The 16,217-nt window shown below is 41.5% G+C and overlaps 1 protein-coding gene across 4 annotated transcripts in view; it reads left to right on the top strand.

Annotated features, from left to right (window-relative positions):
- LOC144263986 (bifunctional heparan sulfate N-deacetylase/N-sulfotransferase 4-like) overlaps window positions 1–16,217 on the top strand; it is a 246,851-nt gene that overhangs the window by 116,041 nt on the left and 114,593 nt on the right. The gene's annotated exons all lie outside the window — the stretch shown is intronic.

The raw sequence follows: 16,217 nt of genomic DNA, 5'->3' as shown, positions 1-16,217 counted from the left end.
GTTAGGGCCAGGGCCTGGAAATTTGCGTGTAGGATCTAGCTCTCAGCATAAATGGCTTGAGTTTAATGAAAGCAGAGATTTTCATGTAATTGCTTGAGCCCAGGGCTTGGGGCTTTAAGAAGAACACCCAAATTCAACAAGAGAGAATAAAATTGCAAGAGGTGGCATACTGAAAACTTGCTTTTAAAAATAACTTTTTATCAAAAAAATCAAACAAATGGAAAGATCATGCTCCACTCTGTCCTTTTGCCTTTGGATGTTGCAGGCATCCCCTTCCTTTAACATGTAATATCTGTTGCAGATTCCGTTATCTCTTCCAGACAAAAAATTTAAGCACCCCCTAATTTAAATGTATGGAGACATCCTCAGGTGAGCCATTAGTTGTGTGTTTCATAGTATATATAAGTCCATTCTGAAAACTGAAGGACAGGCCCGCATTTTGAATATATCTTCTGTGCTTCAAGCTCAGTTTTTATTACTGAGAAACTGATGTTTAAAATACCTAATGCTGCCACAGGGCATATACATCAGTTTATAAGCAGTAAGTTTTAAGTATAAATTTGAGATTGTTGGTAGGAGTTCAGAAATTTGAGATAAGTATGCTGAAAAAGAAATAATATATATCAAACTCTAAATTATAATATTAATATTAGTGACACACAGCATGGAGATGGGCGCCGATACAAATCCTTAAAATAGAGAGAGAGGTGTAGCTGTTTTTATTAGTACACAGTTTTAATCTTGTCAATGTCCCTTTGAGTTTTGAGGCGTGTTTTTAGTTCAGATATTTTTTTTAATCTGACATGATTGATCGAGATAACTGGTTCTGTGGATGAAGGGAAAGCAGTGGACGTGTTGTTCCTTGACTTTAGCAAAGCTTTTGACACGGTCTCCCACAGTATTCTTGTCAGCAAGTTAAAGAAGTATGGGCTAGATGGATGCACTACAAGGTGGGTAGAAAGTTGGCTAGACTGTTGGGCTCAACCGGTAGTGATCAATGGCTCCATGTCTAGTTGGCAGCCGGTATCAAGTGGAGTGCCCCAAGGGTCGGTCCTGGGGCCGGTTTTATTCCATATCTTCATAAATGATCTGGAGGATGGTGTGTATTGCACCCTCAGCAAATTTGCAGATGACACTAAACTGGGAGGAGAGGTAGGTACGCTGGAGGGTAGGGATAGGATACAGAGGGACCGAGACAAATTGGAGGATTGGGCCAAAAGAAATCTGATGAGGTTCAACAAGGACAAGTGCAGAGTCCTGCACTTAGGACAGAAGAATCCAATGTACCGTTACAGACTAGGGACCGAATGGCTCGGCAGCAGTTCTGCAGAAAAGGACCTAGGGGTTACAATGGATGAGAAGCTGGATATGAGTCAACAGTGTGCCCTTGTTGCCAAGAAGGCCAATGGCATTTTGGGATGTATAAGTAGGGGCATTGCCAGCAGATCGAGGGACGTGATCGTTCCCCTCTATTCGACATTGGTGAGGCCTCATCTGGAGTACTGTGTCCAGTTTTGGGCCCCACACTACAAGAAGGATGTGGAAAAATTGGAAAGAGTCCAGCGGAGGGCAACAAAAATGATTAGGGGACTGGAACACATGACTTATGAGGAGAGGCTGAGGGAACTGGGGATGTTTAGTCTACGGAAGAGAAGGATGAGGGGGGATTTAATAGCTGCTTTCAACTACCTGAAAGGGGGTTCCAAAGAGGATGGCTCTAGACTGTTCTCAGTGGTAGCAGATGACAGAACAAGGAATAATGGTCTCAAGTTGCAGTGGGGGAGATTTAGGCTGGATATTAGGAAAAACTTTTTCACTAGGAGGGTGGTGAAACACTGGAATGCGTTACCTAGGGAGGTGGTGGAATATCCTTCCTTAGAAGTTTTTAAGGTCAGGCTTGACAAAGCCCTGGCTGGGATGATTTAATTGGGGATTGGTCCTTCTTTGAGCAGGGGGTTGGACTAGATGACCTCCTGAGTTCCCTTCCAACCCTGATATTCTATGATTCTATGATCTAATTTAAATGACTATTCTACCTCTGAATTTCAGACAGCACTGGTGCTGGGGATCAACATGATTGCAGGTAGCTAGATTCTGCCTAGCCCTTACACAGAATCCCAGAGTGGATATCAGAAATTGTGTAAGGAATCTCACTCTCCTTTGCATGCCTGCATAAGGGCCAGGCAGATCTGCAGTCCTGGTACTCTGGCGGCACAGGGACTGATCTCTACTCTCCTGGAAACTCTCAGTGTCCAAAAGGGAATAAGAGGAATAGGCAGGAGGTAGAGCTGTGGTTCTGCCCCTCATGCAAGGCCCAACAGAGTCAGCCAGCCACAAAGAAGAAGCAAACTGCAACTCTTCCTCCTCCCAGATGTATGTAGTCATCTGCACAGCTGGAAGCTGCAAAAGGCTTTCTGCCTTCCTGGAGCAGAATGACTCTCACTGCCTGTTCTGAGGTGCTAGAGGTTTTTACCATCCCTTTCTATGGACTGTTATTAAATGTCATAATTTAGCCAAAAATAAATATAAGAGAAAACCAGATTAGTAACAGGCCACCACCAAAATCCTGAGAAATGGAACATTCTCAAATTTAAAGGTGGAATTTGGAATCCAAGATCACATTCATATCTAAGTCTGAGAAAAACAGCCCCCTGCTTTGAGTGAGGACAGGAGAGGTTGCAATTCAGATGGAAATGTTGCCAGTTTGCCAATATTTCAGATGGTAAAATCTTTCTTCATTGTCTATCTTGTGTGGAACCAAGCATATTGTTGCAACTAGCAACTAAACAAATAATAATTGGAAAGTCAGATATATTCGTCATTGTTATCCAATGTGGTCAGTTACAATAAAAGAAGAAAATGCTTGTAGACACCATGCAGAATGGTGAACTCTTAACCCGGCCATTAAAACCTTATTCAAAAGATGAAAATATAGCTATTATATTGGAATTGTTGTTTTTCCTGTCACTGTAAAAACATGGCAAAAGTGGCAGGAGCTCGAAGACAGTACATCTGTCAAGTTTTCTTTTCTGAAGAGCAAAATAATTTGGTGTTTTTTCCCTCCCAGACTGTCAACCTTATTTATACCTAGCTTAAGCCTGAAAGGAGTTTGTTTGGTATTCTTTTTTTTCCCCTGAAGCTATATAAACCTCTGAAAATATGGATTGATAATGGACATTCCATAAGACCCTTGACTGCACCGTTGAAAGTGCAATGAACCACTACATCACAGCTGTTTGAGGTCATTGCAGTGCAAATGACCCTGTTCTGTAGCAAGATTAATGCCTTAAGGGTTTATCCACCCCAGAGGTTTGCTGTAACTCCCGTTAGTGTCAATGTGGGATACTCATGCTTAACTAGAAAATAAATGCCGTGGGCCAGATTCTGCTCTGTTTTACCTGTCCAATTTTATTGAATTCAGCTTACTTTGACTGGTGTAAATGTATATTCAACAGAACTTGGATCTGTATTAGTATTTTTCAAATCACTTTAAATTAGCAATCTCCTTTATATTGAGGGCCAGTAGTTTGAAAACTAGCCTGTAGATTTCTTACACACTTTACAACATTTTACTACAGACAGTTGTTGCTTACTTGCAGTTCACTGAATGTTAGCTTTATCTCTGCTGTGGTGGAATAAGGGACAGGCCCATTGTCTACTCAGTTTGGGTCCAGGCTGTGAAGTCTACTTTAACCTTGTAAGATCTTCTTGGGTGACTTATAATGAAAGCAAAGAGAGAGAGAGAGATTGAACTGACTTGAACCTTTGAATTAGCTTCCTGTTGAAATAAAAACAGCATATTTTCCTCTCTATATTTTTCACCTAACAATTGTTTATTGTCAGTATCAGTATTGTCAGTTTATTGTCTCCCTGTTAATCATATTGTAGCTCTGCTTGGATTTGAGCCTCTAGTTACTAAAGCTTACGACAAGCTTAATCAGACTGGGTGGTTAAATCTGAATTCCAGTGTTCATGCTAATTGAGAGAGACTGCTTCTTCACTGAGAAAAATAGCCGCTGTTTACCATCCTTATTGACTAGGTGGTTAAGTTTTGCACCAGGTCATGCAATTGTTTAAGATGCATTATCACTATCATAGTATCAACAACTTAATGAAATTCTGTGTTCAGAACTGTATAGCAATACTATTAGTCAATAACTCATGAGTAGTTGATGCATTTGGAGCCATATTACCTCATTCATCCCACTCTGTTGAAAATGGTCAAACCTTTCCTGGAACGGCCGCACTCCTGTCTACTGAATTATGTGCAGTTAGACTTCTGACAATTTTCTGAGTCTAGGAGTTACAAAATAGCAGCACAAGTAGTTCTAAACTGGAGATTCCACTCAAGAAAAATAAATTCTTCTATTTGTAATACATTTATTACACATGAGCACAAAATATTACTCCTTTATTCGTATGGTAAATGGACATTCCTGTTGGACCCACAGTGAGGACAATGCTGAGCAAACTGAAGTAGATAGTCAAGCTTGGAGTCAATATATATAATAAAAAATAGACCTGCGAACAGGCTGTCTATGTTTGGTATCATCAGAATCCTTAAAATTAATTATGCATTATTTATATGGCACTGTAGATTATCATAGCATCTTAAAGTAATAATAAAAATAGAAAAGATACAATCCCAGATTAAAATCTAGGAACCTGGTCCTTTGACATCAGTGGACAAACTTCCATTGACTTTAGAACAGGTCCAAAGGGCCCAGTACTGCAAGGCGCTGAGCATTTTGAGATGCAAATTATCCTCAGTTCCCATTGATTTAAATGGAAGTGTAGAGCCAGAACATAAAGTGGGAGTTGAGAGTGTACATCACCTCAGAAGAAGATATCCTAAAACTAGACAAAAAAAAGCTGTAATGACAACAGATGAAAGAAGGAATAAAGAGGGAATGGAAAGGGTCACAACAAATAAAGAGAATTACTGATGTTATATAATTGAGTATGAGGGGTGAATCCTGTCCTCATTTACACCGATGCAGCTTCATAGGAAGTGCACCCTGTAATGAAGGGCAAAGTGAGGCTTGAAGTTTATCAGTTCTGTCTTGGTAGATTTGAAGTTGTGGTGTGCAGTTGGTTGATAATTTAAATTAGACTGAAGAAAAAGAGGAGGTGACACTCAAATAGAAACCAGCAGCAGAAAGCTGATTAAAACAGCTAGGTTTAGAGAGGGGGATTTCTTAGCATAGGCACAATGTGCCTCAGGTGGCACAAGACCAGGATTTACATCACTGAATCTGGTCCGCTGGTTGGATCATTAGATTCCCCGGACCAGGCCAGGTATTGACAGGGAGCACGATGAGAATGTTGATCCATGTTCCCCCAGAGGAGACTCAAAGGAAAAGAATGAGGAACTTAGTGCTCTCAAAAGAGGATTTCCAAGAGTTAGGACTAGCACAAAGAATGGGAACAAAAGCACAAGTACAAGAAGGAGACAAGTGGAATGACAAATAGAGGAGAGTAGACATTATTTTGAAGATCGTGATGCAGGCAGGAACCTATTTAATATCCTGTAGACAGATCATCAGCATAAGTATCTAGGTTGCTTACCTTAGAATATAAAATCCTGACACTTCTCATAAGTCTTAGAGGCTTTCATTATATTACACTTAAAATTATTTGGTATTTTATATTAAGTTTTGCACATACTGTACACAGTTCACATCATACTCACGTAGTGTCATCCTTAAGATAGTCCATTTTTGCCTTTGATAACAGCTAATGTTACTTCAGTGTTCCCTGGGTGTACATAAAGCCACATTCTGACCCAAGTTGCATCCAAGCAACTTCATTAATTCCATATTTCAATATGTTTACTGATGTATTTCCAGTGGTGGGTCTTAAAATACTTTTCCATTGCCTTAGATATCATTTCCTCTATATTTGCAAGATTCCTTGGGTGTTCATGATATTAAATAACATAATGATCTATTGCATAAGTCTATAAATCAGTGTAAAATTTGGCCTGCCTTCCTAGTCATGAAAAACCTTCTGGTCATTTGCCTAGAGAACAATCGGAGTTGCCCCAGTGCTCAATTTCCTCCTCCTCCTACCTCCACCCCGGAATAATGTCACCCTTCTTTCCTGCCATGATTTTTGGTGATCACCATTTTTTTTATTGTGACTCATCTGTTTTATTATTCTTCGCAACAGCTGCTTGTATGGAAGAGTTTTACTTCACTGCATTGTATTCTTGGAAAATTACTTATGTCATTATATAATAAGAGATATTAAATCATCAATGACTGTTTTGGCATAAACATGAGAATAAAAACAGATGATGTGCATTCAAACTCAGTTTTATGGAAAAAGACAAAATCTTGTTGATTCTAGGATATAGGGTGGGTTTTCCAATTGTGCAATTGTTGCAAAGGGCCAAATTTTCAAAGATATAGAGAAAATTAAAGATGCTGATTGATTTCAATGCCATATAGGCACCTAACTATTTAAGCACTTTTGAAAATCCCACTAGGCACCTATCTACAGATGCCTAAATACCTTTAAAAATCTGGCTCATAACTCAATAATATGATATTGGCTCCAAGCCAATCCATACATGATGGTGTCAAAAAGTTTCTTTTTATTTATATTGTATTTAATTTTTTTTAACTAAAATAAGGGGAGATTAGAAAATGACAAAAGAACAAAAAGCAAAGAAATGTGAAGAAAGGAAAAGGAAAGGATGAATCGAGGAGGGGGTGGAGAGGGCAGAGGGGGAAAAGGAGAGTGACATCTCAGTTTTCCTCTGCTAGGAATTAATCAAAGATTTCTAAAAAGCCAGACAAAATCTTTTCTAATTTGTCTGAGGTCCACCTTTCTGAAGCATTACCACAATCTTTAGCTGCCAGGTCAGCCATGTTGATGAGCCAAATTTCTGTCTATGGAGGCACTCTCTCCACCTTAATGGTTTCTTGTCAATTTTCAACAACAGGTTGTCCCAAAGTACAGCATCATGTGCGAGAAGGGATGGAATTTAAATTTTCTGGCCAAACTGATCCATGTCCATCTGGTAGACAATACTGTAGGGGATGTTTTATGATCAAAATGGTAATAGGCTGAACCAAGTATTCCTGCCAGCAGGAGGGAATGAAGCATTGTATTACATTCATGTTGTCTTTCTCAATTGGGCCCATTGAAATAAATGGTAAAACTCCCACTGACTTCAGTGGGGTCAGGATCTAACCCCTCGTCTGTTTTTGCGAGGACCTTTACAGCTAAAATAGAATGGATTGTCCTTCTTTTTAAGAAAGCAAGCAGGCCTAGTGGTCCAAACATAGGACTGTAAACACTGACTCTTTCTGTAGTGTTAGACCATTTAATTTCTCTGCTTAATTTTCCTGTCTGTGAGTCTGATACTTGGTTAAGTACTTCAGAGATGTGAGGACTAACGTTGCTTTGAAGATTAAAAGAGCTATATCAGGAGTTGTTGGGCTTTTCCATTGCATAGACCAGAGAGGGATGGAACTAGGATTCACCTCCTGTCCTTACAGGCCACCCTTTCATGTTCAATGCACATCCCTGTAACAACTACAAAAGTTGCTTACATGGAAAAGAAACAGTGGGAAATAATTTACTGTATTTTTAGCTTTCTTCTGCAAATTAGCGGCTACTAAGGAGGAGGAGAAACAGCACTATATGACAGTCAGCATTCCACAGACCTCTAGCAAGCATTCCATGGACCATAGCTTGGGAACCTCTGTGGTATATTACTGCAAAGCATTAATGGCAGATGTTAAAGAACCACCCTTCTAACTAGGTGAGAGCTTTTTTGGAAGAATATTGGTAGCAAGTGAGAACAAGGGAGGCATAAGAAAACTGGAAGTACATATGGAAGTACAAAGTACAAGTCATGATTTAATAGACGGTGAGTGTGGGGAGATAAGATATGTAAAAGGAAGAGAAACTGGTAATAGAATTGCTAGTCTGTACAAGGATCTCCTCCACCATGAATTATGACACTGAGCATTGGGAAGGCTACTGTATGTTTGCAACACTCTGTCATATCACCTTTAAATCATGATATGGCCATGAAAGGTACCACATCTTTAGCTACTTAGCCCTTATTTGTCATATATTGGAACACTTTTCCAAGTAAGGGCCATTTTCTAGGATGATGATGTGGAAATTGTAGGATGGTAGTAGCAAATCAGAGATAGTTCGGAGGGCAGAAATACCTTCTTTCCCCCCATATCTTTCGGTATTGTTGTGATGTGGCATACAAATCCCACTTTGGCCAGGAAAAGGTTAACAAGCTGCTGTGAGCTCAAAGAGACATGGTGAGTGAGGTAATATCTTTTATTGGACCAACTTCTGTTGTTGAGAGAGACAAGCTTTCAAGCCACACAGAACTCTTCTTCAAAGGTACTCCCAGCATCACAGCTGTGAGCTCAGTCTGACCCTGCTACACCTGCAGTAGGTGTCAGGTGGGCCCTGCCCCCCTCCCTCCTACCCCCCCAAACTCAATAGGTGACAGGCTTGGAGGAAGGGGTTAAAAGGGAACAGCCCAGCTTACTAGGGGGCTTGCAGGGGGGGAGAGCAGACATCCAGCTCTCACTCCAGGAGAGAAGCCTGCCTGGGCTCAGGAGCTGCTTGAGAGACTACTACCAGCCAGAGCCTCCCTAGGGGAAGGTAGGCCTGATGCTGAGCTTTTATTTTGATTTGTTGCCAGTGACTTGCTTGTTGCAGGGTTAGCCTGCTGCAGGTGCTGCCTCATGTGAAGAAAGAGACAGATTAAGAAAAACCTTTGTCTTGTTCCCAGAGTAGGGACCCAGCAGTGCTTGACTGTGATCCTGTCACCAAAGGGTGAGCCTTTCACAAATGTGTTAAGAAGGCCATACTTTCCTCAGCCAGTCCTCTGTTACCTCTCTTTCTCTGTTAACCAATTAAGGACCACATTGTGATCTCCTTACTTAGGAGGAGTACCTTACTCATAAGTAGTCTTATGTTTCCAGTGGAATGTCTTGTGAATTAAGATCCTACTTAACATGAGTTAGGGTAGCAAATCTTGCCCTAAATAGCTAATCATTATACATCATTTTAAACACAAAGTGCTATACAAATGAATACCTGTATTATTACTTATTCTGCCTAAAGTTGCCATTTAATTTCATATGAATATGCATAGAATGTTCATAAAAAGAAAACGTTCATGAACCACACCATACAGTTCTCTGCCTCATTAGAAGCAGCACCAAAAATATTGATGGCAACTCACTTTCACTGATAAGAAATATGAGACTGGTTTTTGCAGCTCAATTAATCTGGCACCTGTCCTCAGCAATGTATAAATCATTCCTCATTCAAACAGCAGATCATACTTTAGCAGTGGCATTGATCCATGCAGACATCTGGGTTCTGAGTAAAGCCTCTTTAATTACTTTGGCTGACTTTGGGAAGTTTTTTTTTTTTTTTTTGGGGGGGGGGGTTGTTTTTTACAATGATTAGGGAGACTGTGTTTTAATGTTGTTATCACTTAGCTTAAAGTTAGAACTTTGGTCTCCAGAGAAACACCTCCCACCCCAATCTGATCTGTCTGTCCTTGGAGTAGATATCAGAAAAAGCCATTCCTTCAGTTTCTCTGAGGATTTGCTAACCTCTTCACTTTTCTTAGCCAGAGGTGTTTTGACCTTTAATTAAAAGGAAAATGTGTTGCCTTCCATTCAGAAGACAGCAAATAATGAACTCATTAAAATGAGGTTCGTGTTCAGGGCTTAGAACAAAAAGAGCTGAAGTCTCATTAGCAGCTAACAATCCAGAACATAGCACATAAATAAAAGCTAATACGGCAGAGCAAAATGTCTTGGTGCATTAAATTTGAGCAGTATCAAATGTTTACAGTCAATGATGTCTAGGGCATGAAGTTTTAATGCACTTAATAAAGGAAAGCAAATTGCTTCCTATTAGCCATGAAATGTTACTGCAAAAATTTCCCCAAAAAGTTTATTATGCAAATGAAAGATACAGTTGTAATTAACAAAGACACTATGGGAAAATATCATTCCTGCTTAATAGATGCACCAATTATGAAAAATAAAGACAAAGCAACTCAAACATACAAAAAGTAATTACATGGATTAATGTAAAATACTGCTGAGTGTAAATGCAATATAAAGAAAAAAGATTTATCTTATGGATGTCATAGAGAGAAGTAGACTTACTGACAATCAAGTACTAAAATGAAACCCAAAATTCTTCAAAGATTCCACTTAATTTAAGTGCCCTATTTAAAAGAAACACTTTGATTATTTTTTTTAAAAATGCGCTTAGCCTGGCATGAGGTCATGCACATTTCACCAAACTTAATTATGCTTTGTGGGTCTTTCCTTGGAAAGTTATTATTTTATTAGATTCACTTAATTTACTTCAGAAAAAAATGACATTAGTTCAATTACTGCCTTAGAATCTACCATAGAATCTGCAGGTTTTTTTAAGTGGGTCACTATATCTAAATAGTTATTCTATGCTAATAGCCCCATTCAGCAAACCTTACTCTAACTAACATGGATTTTTAACTAACTTACTCTAACTAACATGGATTTTTTTTTAAGGTAACATAATAAGCAAAAATGAAGAGGCCCATAAATACTCTGGCCAAAGATACCACCATCGATCTATGACTAGACCCACAAAGGGGATTTAGCCTCTGCATTGCAATACCTAACTCACAAGAACAATGCCCTGTCTCACAAGAACAATGAGATATGTGGCCCCGCCTGGTGTCCCAGTGGTTAAAGCTCTTAACTAGGATATAGGGGTTCCAATCCTAACTCTTCCTGATTTTCACTAGGGACTTAAACTTATGTTTCGCTTCTTCCAAGGGAGTGCCCTAACCATTAGTGCCCTAACCATTAGAGTAACAAGGGGTGGATTTCCCTCAGTCTCTCCTATTGCAGTTGTTCCACTTTGAATAACATATTTATATATTCATTAGGCTAGAGAGAGCATGCAAGTGACTTTTACAGTCTAGAAGTTAAGGCACTCATCTAGGAGACCCATGTTCTAGTTCCACTGCTGATGACCATTTAAGAATTATATACAAACTGGAACATCTTGAACAGGAGATATTAAGAGCAATTTATCTAGTACAGGGGTGGGCTCATAAATATAAAGGGAAGGGTAACAACCTTTATGTATGCAGTAATATAAAATCCCTCTTGGCCAGAGGTACAGAATCCCCTTACCTGTGAGGGGTTACTCAGTTCAATTAACCTTGTTGGCATCTGACCAGAAGGACAAATGGGGAAAGAAGATACTTTCAAATCTGGGGTGTGGGAGAAGGCTTTGTTTTTGTGCTGTGTGTGTGTGCTCTCTGAGACAAAGAGAGACCAAGCAAGTAATCCAGCTCCTACTGAAATGATACATATAATATTACAGAAATAGTAAGTAATAGCAAGGAATGTGTTAGATTATCTTTTGTTTTAGCTTGTGAATTTTCCCTTTGTTAAGAGGGAGATTTATCCCTGTTTTTTATAACTTTGAAGTTTTGCCTAGGGGGGAATCTTCTGTGCTTTAAGTCTTATTACCCTGTAAAATTACCTTCCATCCTGATTTTACAGATGTGCTTCTTTTACCTTTTTTTCTTTATAATACAGTTCTGTTTTTTAAGAATCTGATTGGGTTTTAGTGTCCTGAAAACCCAAGGGTCTGGTCTGTGCTCACCTTGTTTACCTATCTGGTTGGCAGATTATTCTCAAGCCTCCCCAGGAAAGGGGGTGAAGGGGCTTGGGAGAATATTTTGGGGAAACAGGAGCTCCAAGTGGTCCTTTTCCTGAATCTTTGTCTAACTCACTTGCTGGTGGCAGCAGTACTTATCCAAGGACAAGAAAGGATTTGTGCCTTGGGGAAGTTTTAAACCTAAACTGGTAGAAATAAGCTTAGGGGGTCTCTCATGAGGGTCCCCACATCTGTACCCTAGAGTTCAGAGTGGGAGGGAACCCTGACGTGGGCAAACGTTTTGGCCTGAGGGCTGCATCGGGGTTGCAAAACGGTATGGAGGGCCAGGTAGGGAAGGCTGTGCCTCCCCAAACAGCCTGGCCCCTGCTCCCTCCCACTTTCCGCCCCCTGACTGCCCCCCTCAGAGCCCCCAACTCATCCAACCCCCCTACTCCTTGTCCCCTGATTGCCCCCATGTGGGACCCCTCCTCCCCCTATCCCCTGATTGTCCTGACCCCTATCCACACCCTGCCCCCTGACAGGCCCCCCAGGACTCCCATGCCAAACCAGTGCCCCCTCTTCCCCATACCCTGACTGCCCCCCCGAACCTCCACCCCATCTAACCACACCCTGCTCCCTGTCCCCTGACCACCGCTCTGGACCCCCCCCGTCACCGCACCCCACCCCACCCCCTATCTAACCACCCCCTGCTCCCTGTCCCCTGACTGCCCCCCAGGATTCCCTGCCCTTTATCCAACCTCCCCAGCCCTTTACCATGCCGCTCAGAGCAGCAGGACTAGCTTATTAGAAAGCCTGGGAGGTGGGCAGGCGCAAGCCGTGCTGCCTGGCAGGCCAGAGCATTCCCCACATGACTGCGGGGGAGGGGCTGGGGGCTAGCCTCCGCAGCTGGGAGCTCAAGGGCTGGGCAGGAAGTTCCCAGGGGCTGGGTGTGGCCCACAGGATGTAGTTTGCCTACCTCTGATCTAGTAGTTATGTTACTGAGGTCAGAGACCTCATTTCAAGTCTCTGTTTCAAATCAGATAGTGTGGGGATTTGAACCCATGTCTCCCACATCATAGGTGAGTGCTCTAATGACTTGTGGGGGGGGAGGGTGCTGTGGCACTGTGTTCTATGTGAGTTAGGCATGCTTTGAGAACATCTGTGGGATTGAACCCCTCAGGCAAGCTAGGTGGGGGAATACCTGCCTGAGAATCCCCTCAGGGCCTAGGGGTGAGCTAGGGTCCTGGCTTTCTGGAAGAAATTTGGGCACCTACAGGTTTAAGTGGCAGCAGAGCAGGATCTAAATTTTGGATTTAGGGCATCAAGTGGCTGTTAGGTATCTAAATTTCTTTTGGATCTAGCCCCCAAGACAGAAGAGTAGTCACCTAAGCACCATAGGAGTTGACCAGTTTTTTCTGAGCGTGGACTTCTACTTGTGTAGAAGTTGTGGGCACAGCCTTACAGTCCTACTACATATGGGCTCTCTGCTAATCTGCTGGGGCCGAGCAGAGTAAAGGCAAAGGATAGCAGAAGATGCTGAACCTGAGTGGAGTAAAGAAGAGAAGGTGATAGAGGGGATGCATATTGAGGAAGCAGATGTAAATGACTGATGTTGGGGAGAGGGGGCTTCACAGACATTGTTGGAAAGTGAAGAAGTGTTCAGCTGAGCAGTGGGGAAATAACTGTTTGCAAAGGAATCTACATAACATGTGAATAGTGAACTCAATGCTGATGACAGATATAAGAAGTGAGGTGCTGATTTTGAAGTTGAGTGAGGGAGATCAGGAACCTGATGAGCTTGTCCACAGAGGAGGGGGAGGTTTCTCTAGCCTCTGATGGTGGGAATGCCTCCTCTGAGAAGAAAGCCAGAAATCAGTGGGACACTGCTGAGAGTAGAGGTGGGAGTAAGGCAGCCTGATTTCATATGGATAGATAATCTTGTGGAGAATGACTGAGTTCAAAGCAGCAGGGTTTGGGGAGAATTATCTTGCTCAGAGGAGGATCTACAATGAGGGTCCTGTGTAGGACTCCAGATTTGGTTCTGAATCAGGTAAAATTCCCATTGTTTAAACTCCTGCTGTCCTTCCTCCTGGCCAAATTCTGCATGGTCTTTATGTGGCTGTGCAGTGGGTGAGGAGGGCATAAGAAGCCTACCCCTCTTGTAAAGCCTGCATAAGGACCAATCCTTGCTCTCAAGGGATGTAGGGACTGCACCATTCCTGATCTGCTGAGTCACACAGTGCTATAAAGGGAGCAGGGAAGAGTGGACCACGTCGCTGCATCAGGGGAGTCCCCAAAAGGAAGTGCTGCTTGGAGCCCTCACTCTCTTCTGCACCCCAACCCCCTGCCTCAGACCAGAGCCCCTTCCCACACTCCGAACTCCTCGGCTCCATTCCCCAGCCCGGAGCCCTATCCTGCACCTCAAACCCCTCATCCCAGGCCTTATCCCCAGAACCCACACTCCTGCCCCAACCCAGAGCCCCCTCCCACATCCTGAACCTCTCATTTCTGGCCCCACCCCAGAGCCTGCACCCAGGCCACAGCCCTCACCCCTCCTCTACCCCAACCCCCTGTCCCAGCCCAGTAAAAATGAGCAAGTGATTGAGGGTGGGGGACAGCAAGTGGCAGAGGGAGGGGGGATGGAGTGAGTGGGGGGCAAGGCCTTGGAGAAGGGGCGGGGCAGGGGCAGGGCCTTGTAAAAGGGGCAGGAGGGGGGCAAGGGTGTTCAGTTTTGTCCAATTAGAAAGTTGGCAACCCTATGCAGGTGGTAAAAAGTTTAATTCCTTAAAAGAGCAGGCATGCAGCACGCTGTGTGCACCCAGGAGGCATTCTGAATGCCACCTGCTGCTCTCCCGGTGTGGTGCAGATCTGTACTCCCTATTATTATGGACTGTGTCTACAAAGCACAACAAAGTTTATTATTTACCTAGCAAAATTATTGCTGAAGCCAGCTGGAGTCTATGAGAATCTTGATTGAAAAAGTAATTATTAAAAATAGGGAAAGGGTTCAATTATTCTCAAGGCAGGATTGATCTTTTTTTTTGTTTATTTTCTAGATAGATACTGAGATCTGTGTAAGACATTCCCCATACCTACAAACAATACAACGTTTGGTCAAATGTAAGGAGTCACCTATCTGATAGTGTGTCTTTAATGTTAACATACAATGAGACAATAAAAAATTAAATTAATTTGCAGATAAATGAATATCTGTGACATGCTTTATACTGAAATGACAAAAAAAAAAAGGTCTTTGGTGCCCAGCAAAAAACACGGAGTGACAGATTTACCCTTTAGACTGAAAAAAATCACATGATCATAGTTTATAGGATTTACAACTTAATCCTTGTTCTGCTCTTTTAATGAGACCTTACCTGGAAGGAATGTTTCTTCTTCTTTTTGTGATCTTACGAAATAAGATCTTACAAAATAACATTGCAAGGGGGTTTGGAAAGGAAAAAATAAGATACCTTAGTATACCATGTTTTAACTGATAATACTTCAGCATCTTTCATCCACAAAGACAAACCACATTGATTTTGCTCAGTGCACCAGTCTGAATTGCAAGAAGCACTGCATATATTGGAAAACTATGTTTCTAAAAATAATGGCCCAGATTCTAAATTGGTGGCATTCTGCATAGCTCCGTTGACTTAAATAGAGCTACAACAATTTTCAACCACTGAAGCTCTGACCCAATGAGTATTTCTGGTGCTGACCATCTTCATTTTATAATTGTAGTATACTGGAACATAATTGTTATATTTGTATAATAATTCCCTTTGTATTTGGTCTCATAAAACATAATGTGTCCTATTACAATGTGTGGATCAAGCACTGATGTACTATGATGGAGGTCACAAAAAGGAAATAATCTAGTTAATAAATGTATAACTAGATAGGCTGGAGGCAATACTGATCTCTTAATATTCAGTGCTAAGGCACACAGTTTACTGTAGTTAGATTTCACTTGTTATTGCCCCTTACTAATTTATTTCCTTGGATAACAGTTCTTAAACTTCTTGTTACCTCTACCTTAAAACTCTGTATATATTTACTTTTAAAAATAAAGGGAAATAAAAACTTGCTGACTGTCTTTTAAGTTGTGTGGAAGCCCAGTGTACGTCCCAAATCACATACATTTAGTTAGCTGTCTATTATCATAAGCACAGACTTCAGCTGCTAAGATACATGTTAATTTCATATATGTTTCATAGCTAGTCGGTGGTCAGAAATGCTTTTTAGCTTTCAAATACGGAGACAACTGGGCAAAGCATTTTCCTGTAACTGATGAATTTAATGATTAGTGACCAGATGTCCATGCCATGAAAAGAGGTATTAGCTGGAGTTTAAATACCTGTAGGCTACTGCCTGCCTCTTTCTTTGAACAGTGGAAGAATATAAATATCTGACTACGATGAACTTTGTTAATATATCTTTTGACTATTTCTTAAGAGCAACATGATAGGGACTCAAAAGATTGCTGATAATTAGAGCTCTTCATCAATTCAAAACTGGCCAGGCTAATAGAGACATGAAAGCATTAT

This window comes from Eretmochelys imbricata, chromosome 4 (genome assembly GCF_965152235.1).
Source record: "Eretmochelys imbricata isolate rEreImb1 chromosome 4, rEreImb1.hap1, whole genome shotgun sequence".
Lineage (NCBI taxonomy): Eukaryota > Metazoa > Chordata > Testudines > Cheloniidae > Eretmochelys > Eretmochelys imbricata.
The sequence above is the reverse complement of the archived record's forward strand: the minus strand, read 5'-3'. Positions and strand labels throughout refer to the sequence as shown.